Genomic DNA, 16,070 nt, shown 5'->3' with positions numbered 1-16,070 from the left:
GCAAGGAAGTAATTGCTACTTTTTTAAATCAAAATTTACAGATTCATTATTATACAAATTATTTTAATTACAAAATATATTGTAAAGTGATGCAACAAAAATACTCGGACGTCAAATATGCAATGCCTTACATGAGTAAAACAAGAGTTATTGAATACAGTAGAGGTATCTATTAATCCACACACACCGTAAAAAATAAAGGTATGTGTTCAGTTAGACATGATTTTGAACCGACTTCAAAAAAGGAGGAGGTTCTCAATTCGTCGGTATTTTTTTTTATGTTTGTTACCTCAAAACTTTCGACTGGATGAACCGATTTTGATAATTCTTTTTTTATTTGAAAGCTGGTGCTTCCCGTGTGGTCTGTGTCATCCAAGATAGGTTTGTAACTACATACATAGTTATAGGTGAGATATGCTTGAGTCATGAGGAGGCGAGAGGCGAGAGCGGGTCGCAGCGGAAGGACACCGATTCCAAAAATAACAATAATTGTAACTAGAATTAGATTAAGTAGATTGTATAAAAATACGCAATTATTTTTATACTTTTTAGTGCGTATTATATCTATTGTTTTGGAATAATGTGTTTGAAATCGGTTGTTTTTTCGTTAAAATATTTTTTAACACATGTAATTAATCGAAATATCTTGCCAAAAATATTGTTAGAAGAAAAGTGTTTATATTTTTTCTATTGCATAAAATATTTAATTAATAGAATATGAAGTAAATTTTGTAACCAAAATTAATGAACGATGCTGGACTTGAACCCGCGAGTTCAGTCCGAGTGCTTTTCCAACTGAGCCAACCATTCGAGTGTGAATGACTCCATTACAAATTAATAATTATTGAATATATCAATCAAAGCTTTGTAATACTGAGCTCTACTTTATTGCAGATACATTAATTTGTTCGCTATGCACATATCATTCAAAACGTGATCCGAATCCCAATGCGTCTGACCAGTGCAGTGGGTAAATGTAAATACGCCCGAGTACATGGAGGTTATTTTAGTTTGCTGTCCAACGTTCAAGATAAACAGAAGCAACAATACGACATTACCTCGCTTGTTTACGTTCGTTATCGTCCAATGCAAATAATTTAGCTAGATTCTGTGGACATTTAATCTTTATTGCACTAACCATATCGCAACATAATCTTAAATGCTATTTTGTCATTTAAATTATATTGTTGAGCCCGTTAGTAAAATGGTATGAATGTCTAACTAACTAGTATTTTGGTATTTATTGTGGAGGGGCAAAGGGTAAAGTTCTTGAATATAAAACATTTTAAAGTAACGACAATGAATATAAATATCAGAGTGGACGTGAAGGGATTGTTTGTTTTAAATTAACAATTTAAGTCATCATAATCATCACCATCATCAGCCGGAATACTGAACTGCTGGACAAATGCCTCCACCAAAGATCTCCACGACGATTGGACCTGCGTTACCCTCATCCAACGTATTCCGGGGATCTTGACCAGATCGTCGGTCCATCTTGTGGGGGGCCTACCAACAATGCGTCTTCCGATAAGTGATTGCCATTCGAGCACGATTCTGCTCCACCGGCCAGCAGTCGAATTATGTGCCCTACCCACTGCCACTTCAGTTTAGCAATCATTTAAGCTATGTCAGTGACTTTAGTTCTCCTACTGATCTCCTCATTTCTGATTCGATCTCGCAGGGAAACTCCCTCTGAGAGATCATTAGTTTTCTCAACAGGTACATAATTAGCGACCACGTCTGCTTACCGTAAGTCATCACTGGCAACACACATTGGTTAAAAATTAGTTCCTTCGTTTTAAGACACTCTGGTATTTGGGACGAGAAGAATTTAAGGAGCTTCCCAAACGCTGCCCGTTCATGTTATTAGACCCAGAAAAAGAGACGAGATGAGATTACAATCAATAACCGCTCAAGATTATTGATTGAACCTAAAATTCTGAGATAATAAGGGACTAAAAGAGCAGGACGCTTAGCTGATGGTAATTGATCGCCTTGCCATTGATTGCCTGATATTGAAAAATTAAAAAATTCTGAGTGGCACTACAACTGCGTCGTCACCTTGAGACATGAGTTTTCGAGTATCATTTTCTCAGTAATTTTACTAGCTCCGGCGCCCTTCGGACTGAAACACAGTAAATGCTTACACTTTACTACTTCACGGCAGAAATAGACGCCATTATGGAAACTCCCACTGGTAAAACTTATAATAATAATAACTATAATATAAATAATAATAAACATAAAATATAACTATAAAAAAGGAAAAACTCCACATTAATACAATATAACGCTAACAATATACTGGCATTTAGACATATAAATCATGCGAGAAAGATGAACATCTTTAACGGATTAGGCCGGCAACGCTCCTATGATGCCTATGCTGTTGCAAGAGAAGGTGTACCTGTACTTTCGGTTGTCCTCCTCTTCCATAAAAAAACGGACATACAGCAAGATAGAAAAGGTAAGCGTTTGTATTGTTACTGTAACTGATTTGTATTGACAAGTCATAAACACTTAGCCACTATTTTAGCATTAGCTTTTCCGTATTTTGGATATTAAACCAATAGCTAACGCACACATAGACAAATCGAAATGTTATTTATAGTATATAGTACTAGCTGACCTGGCAAACGTTGTTTTGCCATAAATTATTTTTAGAATTAAACCGTTTCTCGGAAGTTACTTTACCAACATTACTTTAGTTTTCTTAAATAAAAGATGTTTTCTAGATTAAACGTATACATCAGCTACCTGCCAATAAAAGTCCCGTCAAAATCTGTCCTGCCATTTCAGAGATTAGCCGGAACAGACAGACAAAAATTGTAAAAACAAATATTTTAGTGTATGAACCGTATTTATGTATATTATAAATGTAGTATAAAACGATTATTTCAACATGACAAACAGACACTGCAATTTTATTTATATGTGTTTATACAAATGATTTGAGTTTTCTTTAGTTTTAATTCCGCCATTATTTGTCTTTAAACAATTCGACACGTGTTTCGCCTCTAAACTAGGCATCCTCAGGATGTGTTGTCTCGCCAAAAAAGTGGAGTCACGTGCCAGATTTGTATAATTATGGATTTTCGCAAAGTAACGCCTACTTCAATAACTTTTTTTTATATATGTATAGATATTCTATCTATAATTACAATAATTGCAACAGACATATTCAAATGATGACGATTGTTTTGTCATAATTTTATTTATACTAATTTGTATTCTTTTTTGGTGATTGTGTGGAGTGATTGAGTTAAATATCTATTCACATTACTAAACGGTTCGCCTAAGATTCGGTTACATCATACCAACCGAGCTCTTCAAAATTAAAATCCAAGCTAAATTTAAAGTTCCTGCCAATTATTTTTATACATTACTTGTATTGGTTAAGTTGTAGTGTTGAAGTCAAAGTTATTCAATTAACAGGTAATATTATATTTATAAGATCAATACCTTAGATTGGTCTCCGCTGCGCTGCAACTAGATACCGCACTACCTAAAAATAATAGATATTTTTATTACGCTAACTTTATATTGTAGTGTGTATTGGCTATTTGTGAAGATGCTTGTGTGCATTAGCACTCTATGGCATCTTTCAAATTTTGTACCTTATATACGCTTCGTGTTAACTTACATTGAAATTAATAAAATACAAAATACTTACTGATGATATGTGATCGCAGCGTCTTTCCTATTTCTTGTAGTATTATTTTTACAATGTTTTACTATGCAACCCGGCACTTTAGTTTCAATTATTAGCAAAGTTTAACAGAACATGTGGCACGTTAACGTCACGCATTTTTCAAGACTGGCTCGAGTACACCCACTTGGGCGTAGTATTATTTGCCGCTCTTTGCCACTACGCCTGCGGTATGTAGTTGGAGAGCAGCGGAGACCAAGATCGATATAGTATTATTTTATATATACAAGTATCTTTGTGTAATGCGATTTTATCTACAACATAGTATTGAGAATCACGCCATAGATAATAAATAATCTTCAGGCAATAAAAAACTATAAATATAATAATTTTCTGTCTGAAGATAATTTCGTAGCGATGTGAGTGTGTTAGTTATTATTTTACGCTCACATAAATTGTAAAATATTGCTGAACGTTACTTCAACTCGAAGGTGGATTATTGCGGTAACGAGAAATTTCCAACAGACATTTTGAACGGATGCACGTAGAGAGATCCCGATGCACTTAGTTCTGGGAACTGCTTGTCTAGTATTAAAAGGGGATAGCCGTACGTTTGCTGCAACCAAAAATGATTCTTAGCGCCAACTTTTAGAATTCAAACGTCCTTTGAAATGAAACCCTTTTATACTATCTCAGCTGATGGTAAATGCTTTGAGATTACGAAGTGGTCGGAATAGTGTCTTTACGTAAAAGAATGGGAGACCTTATCTTAAGCTCGTTGTTATCACAGAGAATAAAAGAGTGGGAAAACTAGCATACAGGCTCCCTAATGAACATGTAACGTCCATGTTTTTTTTTGAGAATATAAAAAAAGACAAATGCAACTTATTGAAATTTATGTGGTGTTCCTTCAAATAATTTTGTGCCTCGTATATATTTTCTTAAATGACGAAAATACACTTTAATTATTTGGACCCTGAAACTGGGAAAATTTCGGGGTAGTTGGTACTCGTAAGCGGACACTCTAATACCGGCTAACCGATCATTGTCCGAGTGACAAGTGCCAGCGGTTTGCTGAACAACAAGAAGAATTTTACTTCTTAAACAGTCAGGATTGTTCAACTAAATGGAATTAAAAAAAAACATCGAGACGGGATAAAATTGAATTGAAAAATAATGCAGATTTAATATATACATGGCTGGGTAATCGGCGTGCGGTGCTAGTGTGGTCGAGGTCGGGCGATGGGCGAGCGCCGAGCAATCAATGAAATATATATATTTTTTTTATTTTAAGTGAATTTGAAGTATACTAACCAACAATTTGTCTAAATATGTGTAGATATACTAAATTTATAAATTATATAATAATTAAATTAAAAATAAACGTAAATTTATCATCCACATACATATAGCAAATTTAAGACTTTCATGGTTTTCTCATGGATGCCAAATTTAAGATTGTCAGATCTGGACCAAATTACAATGGAACCATACGGGAAGCACCAAAGCTTTCAAATAAAATAAGAATTATCAAAATTGGTTCACCCAGTCGAAAGTTTGAGGTAACAAACATTAAAAAGAATATCGACGAATTGAGAACCTCCTCCTTTTTGAAGTCGTTTAAAAACTATTGAATGAGGTGGTTGTGTTGCACGCGCTTGCTGGAAACACCTCTTTCTTATTACAATAGGATCAACATAAGGATTTGTGAAGCGTAGCTACCATTACGATTATAAAGTTTTTTGCTAATAATGATACTTGCTGTCGTGTTAAACGCCCACAACAATGAGGGATCACCTTGCCCGTCATCAGAAGTGCGATATCCGCGATAGATATACGCGTGCGCTGCAGTAGGTAAGCATGTCACGGGGCAAACCAGGACGCGCGACTTAAATTTCAATCGTGGATGCTTGCGAGGCAGCTAGCGAGCGGTCGCGTGTTTGATGAAATGTCGGAGGCCAGGAGAAATTTGAAGACTAAATTAAAATGGTGTAAAAATAGACTGGAGCAAATTAAAATGGACATCCTTGTCTCAGATCACTCATCTAAACTCCTTTAAGAGATTTTGGAAGAACAAAAAAAAAATGAATGTGAAACCGAGACACCTGGTGAACGTTGCGGGTTTATGAAATTGCTGATGCGTTCTGGTGTCACTTATCTGTGCGATCGCCTTTAGGTGCCGTGCCCGGCTATTTGAGGGTGGATGATGCTGAGGCTATCATAACCGAGCGAAATGAAAATATCCCCGCCAACAGCGTTGATGGAATAATTAATGAAATGGTACGGGGGAAATCGTCTGGTCATTATGGTATTGACAGCATCGAACACTTTAAATATGCTGGGGTACATCGTTAAAAACAAGGGAGGTGACACATTCGAGTATGAGTAACTACCATCCCATCTCGCTTGCTACCACCGCGGCTAAATTATATGACAGTGTTAAAAATGCATCTCCTAATAAATACCTGTTGATATATGATGCTCAGTTTAGGTTTAGACTGTGGGTGTCGACAGAGAGCGCCATTCTCAGTCTAAAGCACAGTGTCAAGTACACCACTAGGAGGAAGCCGGTGTACGCCTGCTTCCTCGAGCTATCGAATTTTGACTTGGTCTCATAAGATATGCTGTGTGACAGATTGGCGGATGCGTGTACACCAGTATACAACACTTCTGAGATACCGGTATGCTAACCAGAAAAACCAGGTGAGGTGGGTTGGCGGTCTGTTAGATGAGTACAGGTTGGATTACGGTGCGAGGCAGGGTGGAGTGAGCCCCTTTCATGCAACTTTTGTATTCAACAAATGATCAAAAGCAGCACATTAGTCGGCTGCCACATCGATAACGTGTGTTTCAACAACAAAGGTTATTCATATGACATGGTGCTGCTCAATTCTTGGATAGCAGGGCTGAAGAAGCATATATATCCATCTGCGAGATATACGAGGCTGCATGGCCTTATATGACTCTAAAAAGAGTGAAGTACTTTTTTTTAGGACACCAAAACAGTTGCTGCGCCATGTACCGCCCGTATGACTTGACGGTGTCAGTACCTCTCAATGGCGTAGAGAGATTTAGGTACCTAGGTCATATAGTTGACGATACGAGTGACTTAAAGGATGATGATGCAATATAACAACGCCTTTAGGATGCTGTTGATGCTGCCGTCTGTAGCGCCTCAAAAATATTCGTAGTCACACGTACAGATTATTTGTCATAATGCGCAAAATGCAGTCTCTCAGCTGCAGCGACTACGTACCAGCGACAACAGCATCCTAAAGATGATTGCTGCCAGGCCCGACTGCTCCATCCATCGCCACTTGGTAGAGGTGGTCATAAGGCGGATACGATAATAAAATAGTAACTAGCAATACTAAGTACAGTAATATTTATTTATGACAGTAAGTCACGAGACAAGCAGGACGTTCAGATGATGGTAATTGAAAAGCCCTGCTCATAACAATGCAGTGGCGCTCAGGATTCTTGAGAAACCGAAAATATCTTAACGACACTACAATTGCGCTCGTCACCTTGAGACATAAGATGTTTAGTCTGATTTGCCCAATTCAAATTCAAATATTTTTATTCAAAATAGGCATTATAATCACTTATTGAACGTCAAAATCTACCACCCATTCAAAAGAGACTGCCTCAGACCTGAGAAGAATGGGCGCAAGAAACTCAGCGGGCTTTTTTTTTATATAAAATATGGATTACAATGTAATATTGTACAATAAACATTTATAATTAAAGAGCCTGAGGGTGTTCGCTTTAATCTCAGTCCGTGGTGTCACCTTTCCCACACAAACGTTTTTTAACAATTCTTTTAAATTTCGTAACACATTTGTTTTGTACATTTTCTGGGATCATATTGTAGAAGCATATACATCGCCCAACAAAAGACTTACTAACTCGACCCAACCGAGTAGTAGGCATAACAAGGTTATGTTTGTTCCTCGTGTTAACATTATGAATGTCACAGTTTCTAGAAAATTCCTCAATGTGCTTATGAACATACAAAACATTATCAAAAATGTATTGAGAAGCAACAGTCAAAATGTTTATTTCTTTAAATTTTTCTCTTAATGATTCTTTAGGACCTAGGTTATAAATCGCGCGAATAGCCCTCTTCTGCAGCACAAAGATAGTAATAATATCGGCCGCACTGCCCCATAACAATATACCATAGGAAATAATACTATGAAAATAACTAAAGTATACTAATCTCGCCTGAATCATTTTACTACCTACGGCGGCCCTTCTGACCGAAACACAGTAATGCTTACACATTACTGCTTTACGGCAGAAATAGGCGCCGTTGGGATACCCATAATCTAGAAATAATAGATAATTTAGAATCAAGTGCAAAGGAGGCTCCCACTGGAATAAAAATGTTACTAACACATAGTATTTTCTTTGATTTACGCGAGTGTTACACATTTAAATAAAACACTTTTAAAGGATTAAAACGCGTGTAATTGTAACGGTTTTAAATCAGATGTTTGCGTAAAAGTTACGTTTTAATTTTAGTAAACCCGACGTTTCAAGACCTTTCCAGATCTCGTTTTCAGGGGGAAAGTTTTCTGGAAAGGTCTTGAAACGTCGGGTTAACTAAAATAAAAATGTAACTTTTACGCAAACATCTAATGTAAAACCGTTACAATCACACGCGTTTTAATCCTTTAAAAGTGTTATTAACACACTTATAACATATAGATGTCTTTCGTCTGAAACAAACGTTTATTTATTTATAAAATAATCTGGGCGGTCTAAATATTATGTTAATTGGTTCACATTATTTTATTAACAAACGAATACACCATGATTGCGTACATTTCTTAAGATATGAAGCAAATTTTCTTAGAGCCCCAGATATTCATGTAGCCGATATAGGTGTAAGAAAATTGATGAAGCAGATATGTACCGCTAAGGGACATTAATACGCAAGTGGTAGTATGAAAGGAGTATTATAATGGTGTGTGTTATGTACGTGCAGTGGAGCGTGCTTATCTGGTCGTTAATGGCTAGTGCTTCACTCACCGATGATTTAAACACAGGATATTCAAGGTAGGTGACTGATATTCTGATAGTCTTTCAGTAAATTTATATTACTCATTACATATCATTCATATACAATAACTATACTATTATTAATAGTTAAATTATATTTACTTGTTATACTTTTGACGTTTTTTTCAATAATCAATTTTTCAGTTATTAAGAAATGTTTGAGTATTTGTGAATAGATTGTTTTGATATAGTGTCAAACCTTTAAAGATAAAAGATATGAATACATCTGCATATTATAATACATTTATTTAATAACAAGACCAAAATAAAAGGAATATTGCTTGCTTCATTTAGTTACAAAAACTGATTGGCTATTCTATAAATATCAGTAAAAAATTTAGATTGGAGCTATTTTGTTTAAATCCATAAATATCTTAATGTCTTCAATTAATATATATGCAACAACAGCAATGTGTAAACAAAGAAACATATTGGTCCATTGCTTAAAGGAAAAATAAGAACAACGACAAGGATTCCATAGAAATGATATAATTGTTACCTCACACCACAAGTGTTACCTTCACGTCGTACGTATGTGCACGCAATATCCTTCAATTCATTACACAGTTTGCCTGGATATTTAATATATTTTGAATTAAGTGTTATCTTCTTACTTGTTTATATTTGTTAATATGAGTTCGCTAATAATAAATGAATATATGACATAAGCTATCGTGTGCTGGTTGCTTTACGACCTTTATTATCTGAATCATTCTAATCTCATCATTCTAATCACACTAACCGTTATAAGCTGATAATAGTCACTCCCTCTTCGGCTCTAACAAGCTCTTCGGTAAAGTTTTTTTTTATGGAATAGGAGGCCAAGCGAGCATACGGGACACCTGGTGTTAAGTGATCACCGCCGCCTACATTCTCTTGCAACAAAAGAAGAATCACAGGAGCATTGCCGGCCTTTAAGGGGGGTGTACGCACTTTTTTTGAAGGTACCCATGTCGTATCGTCCCGGAAACACCGCACAAGGAAGCTCATTCCACAACTTTGTAGTACGTGGAACAAATCACAAAAAGTAGAAAAGTAGACATTTTATAATAGATTGCAAGAAACTGATTTTTTAATAAATATTTACAGCTTAAACGAGCAATTCTTGTATATAAATATATATTTTAATATATAATGTGAATCTCGGAAACGGCTCCAAGGATTTTAATGAAATTTAGTGTACAGGTAGTTTCGGGCGAGAAATTGATCTAGCTAGTTTTCAATTTAAAAAAATGTAGTTTTATCCGTGTTTTAATGAGAAACAGCTAAAATAATAGTTTAATACAACGGTAAATTTCACCATTATATACAAGAATATAATAGCTCAGATGGGATATTGGGTGATCCGGAAAGCAGAAGACCCCGGTTCGAATCCAGATGTCCTATTAGTTTTTTTTTGTTCAAGTTTCGTACCTTCTTAAAAATCAAGAGCAAGGCTCGGTCTATATAGTTTCTTGTATAACTAGAAATTATAGAACTTTGATAGTGCAAAATAGTATTGCAACAGGATTGTCGGTATAAAGTTGCAGCAAATAGAATGCATTTAGAAGTGTGAACTGTTAAGTTCATTTCGGTTTCAGTTGTGGCCTCACCTAAATCTTTAACTGGCGGAGGGAATAAGTTTTAGCAACCTAGGCCTAAATAGATTTTCCTTTGACTTCAAAACAACACCTTTACTCAATAAATTTTTCAGTATAAATGTTTAAAATTGAAATATCTTTCCAGTTTGAAATGATACTTTAAAATATTCTCTATAAGCCATGTACGCTGTGAGCTGCAGTAATTTGTGCTCGGAACCTGGTCCCTCGGGATCCCATTGTGTGCGGTTATTGTCGCTGCACCATTGCACGACAGTTTATTATCTATCACATAATTAAAATCTGTATTGGGTACGGTATCGATTTTGTTAATATTATAGGATATATAGATATATGCTCCCTACGGCCAGTTTTCAGAAAGATTTTGTCGAAATCTATTTTGAAATAATCTTTCTGTTATTTTACATTTCCGTTCCGGGAAACTCTGATCGCGCGGTATGCCTCAGCAGCCTCAGCTCCCGCATAGCGTTCTATCAATACGTACGGTGCCATACGGCACTTTCGGTTTTGGTGTATCGGAAAAAACTATTGCCCTAGGGCACTGGCGATTTGGGAAGGTAAAATGTGGCATAGTCATGCTGGCAGGTGTATTAATAGTTTCCACAATTTGTTTTACATTGTTAATTATATGGGCATCAGATATATACATAGTCTTGCCATAAATACTGAAACAAAGAAAAAATTTTTTTATTAGTTTTACAGTGTAATTTACAGCTTAATACATAAATATAAAATAATTTAAAATATAAATAGCTTTTAATGTAATGCAATCACAGCGATTCGGTTCTCCATATCACCCACTCCATTTTAATATCGCAATACATTGTACAATGTATTGGCGCTAAAATGAGAAATCTCAGTGAACAATCATAATATATAAATGACAGATTCCAAAATCAAATGTAATATTTTCTTTATTTTTAATTGAAGCAGTATTTATGGCCTGACTAAGTATACACATATTTAGTATATATAGATCTGTACTGAACATTGCAGGTGTGTCTCAGGTAAATGTCACGTTACGTATTAAGTTAGAATTTCAATTAATATTTGCAATTGATTGAGTTGAGTCGTACCTAGCGGAGGGAGCTACCATCGCAAATCGCAGATTGATCTGGCTCAAACTAATCTTAATTATAGTTCCGCGAGCTTCGAATAATAATTGATATGTTCTTAATGTCTATTTTCCATTAGAAATTGTTATTTTTTTTGTTTATATGAAAATAAAGGACGAGACGAGCAGGACGTTCAGCTAATGGTAATTGATACGCCATACCCATTACAATGCAGTGTGCTCAGGATTCTTGAAAAACCCAAAATTTCTGAGCGGCACTACAATTGCGCTCGTCACCTTGAGACATAAGATGTTAAGTTTTTTACCATGGTGGATTGTCGTATTTAATGTCGAAATGATTACTGACTGTTGGTTTTCATCTTTTTATTTTTAAAATCTTGCTTTCGTAGCCTTAAAATTATTGAGTCATTGAGTTAGTTAGTTCATGGTACAGAGTGTGCGCCAGAATGTGATATTTGGTATTCCCTCAAAAAGTTTCCTATCCTATTAATAAAACTCTTTCCATCTATCCCAGAGTAGAACAAACCTTGGTTTAAATTCACTCATACAAATAATTTGAGGTTTCCTTAGTGTTAATTCCGCCAATATTTGTCTTTAAACAATTCGACACGTGTTTCGCCTCTACACGAGGCATCCTCAGGACGTGTTGTCTCGCCAAAATTTGGCACGAGACTGAATCAAATGAGCCTTAAGCCGCTCTTTTTTGCCCTCGTCCCATGAAATGACGCGTTGTGTTTGGTCGGCTGTTGTGACCTATTACCCCCGGAAGAGATACGTAACAAAGGTTATGGGACTAAATTTGATTGGATTTCCGCAAAGTAAATTTTCTTAAATTCTTTCCTCAATAGAATAAAACTATTGTATAACAAATTGTAAGCTAATAATATCCCTATTGATATCTTCCGATGTAATAAAGGGTCCAAGTTTATAAGTGACCTAAAAAAATGTCATACTATGTTTTTTTTATTAAATTTTCAATATATTTTTGTTTTTACTGACGTGTTGTTGTTTTTGTTTTGTGATAGATTTTACATTTTGAACTATAGTTATAAGTTATGAAAAATTATTTAATGTTTAGTGAAAGATCAATTGTATCATAATAAATAAACAAGTTTTTTTTTATGACAAAAATGGACAAGACGAGTCAGACGTTCAGCTGATAATAATTAATGCGCCCTGCCCATTACAATGCGGTGCCGTTCAGGATTCTTGGAAAACCCAGAAATTCTGAGTGGCACCACAATTATTATACTCGTCACCTTGAGACATAAGTTGTCAAGACCCATTTGCCCAGTAATTTTACTAGCTACGGTGCCCTTCACAGTGAAACACAATAATGTTTACACGTTACTGCGTCACGGCAAATAAAGGCACCGTTGTAGTACCCATAATCTGTCTGGCATCCTGTGCAAAGAAGCCACCCACTGGAAAATGCCCGTAGTCGCCTCTTACTATACCTCTTAAGTATGTACTTCTTTTCTCGAGTAAACTGACTGCGCTGCTGACCTATAAATTTCATTGTGTAGTTTAGTGACGTGTACTGTTATAGGATTTTAGAGGGCAGTGAGTAAGTTTAATTTCTTTTCTGTAGTAGACCCTTTCATGCAACTTTTGTATTCAACAAATGGTCAAAAGCAGCACATAAGTCGGCTGCCACATTGATAACGTGTGTTTCAACAACAAAGGTTGTTCATATGACATGGCTCAATCCTTGGATAGCAGGGCTGAAGAAGCTTATATATCCATCTGCGAGACATACGCGAGGGTGCATGGCCTTATATGACTCTAAAAAGAGTGAAGTACTTTTTTTTAGGACACCAAAACAGTTGCTGCGCCATGTACCGCCCGTATGACTTGACGGTGTCAGTACCTCTCAATGGCGTAGAGAGATTTAGGTACCTAGGTCATATAGTTGACGATACGAGTGACTTTAAGGATGATGATGCAATATAACAACGCCTTTAGGATGCTGTTGATGCTACCGTCTGTAGCGCCTCAAAAATGTTCGTAGTCACACGTACAGATTATTTGTCATAATGCGCAAAATGCAGTCTCTCAGCTGCAGCGACTACGTACCAGCGACAACAGCATCCTAAAGATGATTGCTGCCAGGCCCGACTGCTCCATCCATCGCCACTTGGAAGAGGTGGTCATAAGGCGGATACGATAATAAAATAGTAACTAGCAATACTAAGTACAGTAATATTTATTTATGACAGTAAGTCACGAGACAAGCAGGACGTTCAGATGATGGTAATTGATAAGCCCTGCTCATAACAATGCAGTGGCGCTCAGGATTCTTGAGAAACCGAAAATATCTTAACGACACTACAATTGCGCTCGTCACCTTGAGACATAAGATGTTTAGTCTGATTTGCCCAATTCAAATTCAAATATTTTTATTCAAAATAGGCATTATAATCACTTATTGAACGTCAAAATCTACCACCCATTCAAAAGAGACTGCCTCAGACCTGAGAAGAATGGGCGCAAGAAACTCAGCGGGCTTTTTTTATATATAAAATATGGATTACAATGTAATATTGTACAATAAACATTTATAATTAAAGAGCCTGAGGGTGTTCGCTTTAATCTCAGTCCGTGGTGTCACCTTTCCCACACAAACGTTTTTTAACAATTCTTTTAAATTTCGTAACACATTTGTTTTGTACATTTTCTGGGATCATATTGTAGAAGCATATACATCGCCCAACAAAAGACTTACTAACTCGACCCAACCGAGTAGTAGGCATAACAAGGTTATGTTTGTTCCTCGTGTTAACATTATGAATGTCACAGTTTCTAGAAAATTCCTCAATGTGCTTATGAACATACAAAACATTATCAAAAATGTATTGAGAAGCAACAGTCAAAATGTTTATTTCTTTAAATTTTTCTCTTAATGATTCTTTAGGACCTAGGTTATAAATCGCGCGAATAGCCCTCTTCTGCAGCACAAAGATAGTAATAATATCGGCCGCACTGCCCCATAACAATATACCATAGGAAATAATACTATGAAAATAACTAAAGTATACTAATCTCGCCTGAATCATTTTACTACCTACGGCGGCCCTTCTGACCGAAACACAGTAATGCTTACACATTACTGCTTTACGGCAGAAATAGGCGCCGTTGGGATACCCATAATCTAGAAATAATAGATAATTTAGAATCAAGTGCAAAGGAGGCTCCCACTGGAATAAAAATGTTACTAACACATAGTATTTTCTTTGATTTACGCGAGTGTTACACATTTAAATAAAACACTTTTAAAGGATTAAAACGCGTGTAATTGTAACGGTTTTAAATCAGATGTTTGCGTAAAAGTTACGTTTTAATTTTAGTAAACCCGACGTTTCAAGACCTTTCCAGATCTCGTTTTCAGGGGGAAAGTTTTCTGGAAAGGTCTTGAAACGTCGGGTTAACTAAAATAAAAATGTAACTTTTACGCAAACATCTAATGTAAAACCGTTACAATCACATGCGTTTTAATCCTCTCAAAGTGTTACTAACACACTTATAACATATAGATGTCTTTCGTCTGAAACAAACGTTTATTTATTTATAAAATAATCTGGGCGGTCTAAATATTATGTTAATTGGTTCACATTATTTTATTAACAAACGAATACACCATGATTGCGTACATTTCTTAAGATATGAAGCAAATTTTCTTAGAGCCCCAGATATTCATGTAGCCGATATAGGTGTAAGAAAATTGATGAAGCAGATATGTACCGCTAAGGGACATTAATACGCAAGTGGTAGTATGAAAGGAGTATTATAATGGTGTGTGTTATGAACGTGCAGTGGAGCGTGCTTATCTGGTCGTTAATGGCTAGTGCTTCACTCACCGATGATTTAAACACAGGATATTCAAGGTAGGTGACTGATATTCTGATAGTCTTTCAGTAAATTTATATAACTCATTACATAATTTTTATTCGTATACAATAACTATACTTTAATCAAAAATAAATTATATTTACTTGTTAAACTTTTGACGTTCTTATAATCAATTATCTACTTTTTAGTTAGATGAAATATTTGCTTATTTGAGAAGATTGTTTTTATATAATCTCAAACTTTATGCTGTTAGTATTTATGTAAAAAATTGGCAATCAGTTTCTTGCAATCACTTATAAAAACTCAACTTTTCGTTTTTTTTGTGCTTTCTTCCACGTACTACAAAGCTGTGGAATGAGCTTCCTTGTGCGGTGTTTCCGGGACGATACGACATGGGTACCTTCAAAAAAGCGCGTACACCCTCCTTAAAGGCCGACAATGCTCCTGTGATTCTTAAGATGTTGCAAGAGAATGTGGGCGGCGCTGATCACGTAATACCAGGTGACCCGTACGCTCGTTTGTCCTCCTATTTCATAAAAAATCTTTACCGAACAGCTTGTTGTAGCCGAAGAGATAGAAACTATTATCAGCTAATAACGGTTAGAGTGATTAGAATGATGTGATTAAAATGATTCAGATAATAAAGGTCGTAAAGCAACCAGCACACGATAGCTTATGTCATATTTTCATGTATTATTTATTAGCGCACTCATGTTAACAAACATAAACAACTAAGAAGATAACACTTCGATTTTAATTCAAAATATATTAAATATCCAGGCAAACTGTGTAATGAATTAAAGGATATTGTGTGCACATACGTACGATG

This window comes from Leptidea sinapis, chromosome 28 (assembly GCF_905404315.1).
Source record: "Leptidea sinapis chromosome 28, ilLepSina1.1, whole genome shotgun sequence".
In the NCBI taxonomy this organism is placed as follows: domain Eukaryota; kingdom Metazoa; phylum Arthropoda; class Insecta; order Lepidoptera; family Pieridae; genus Leptidea; species Leptidea sinapis.
Note: the sequence above shows the minus strand (reverse complement) of the source record.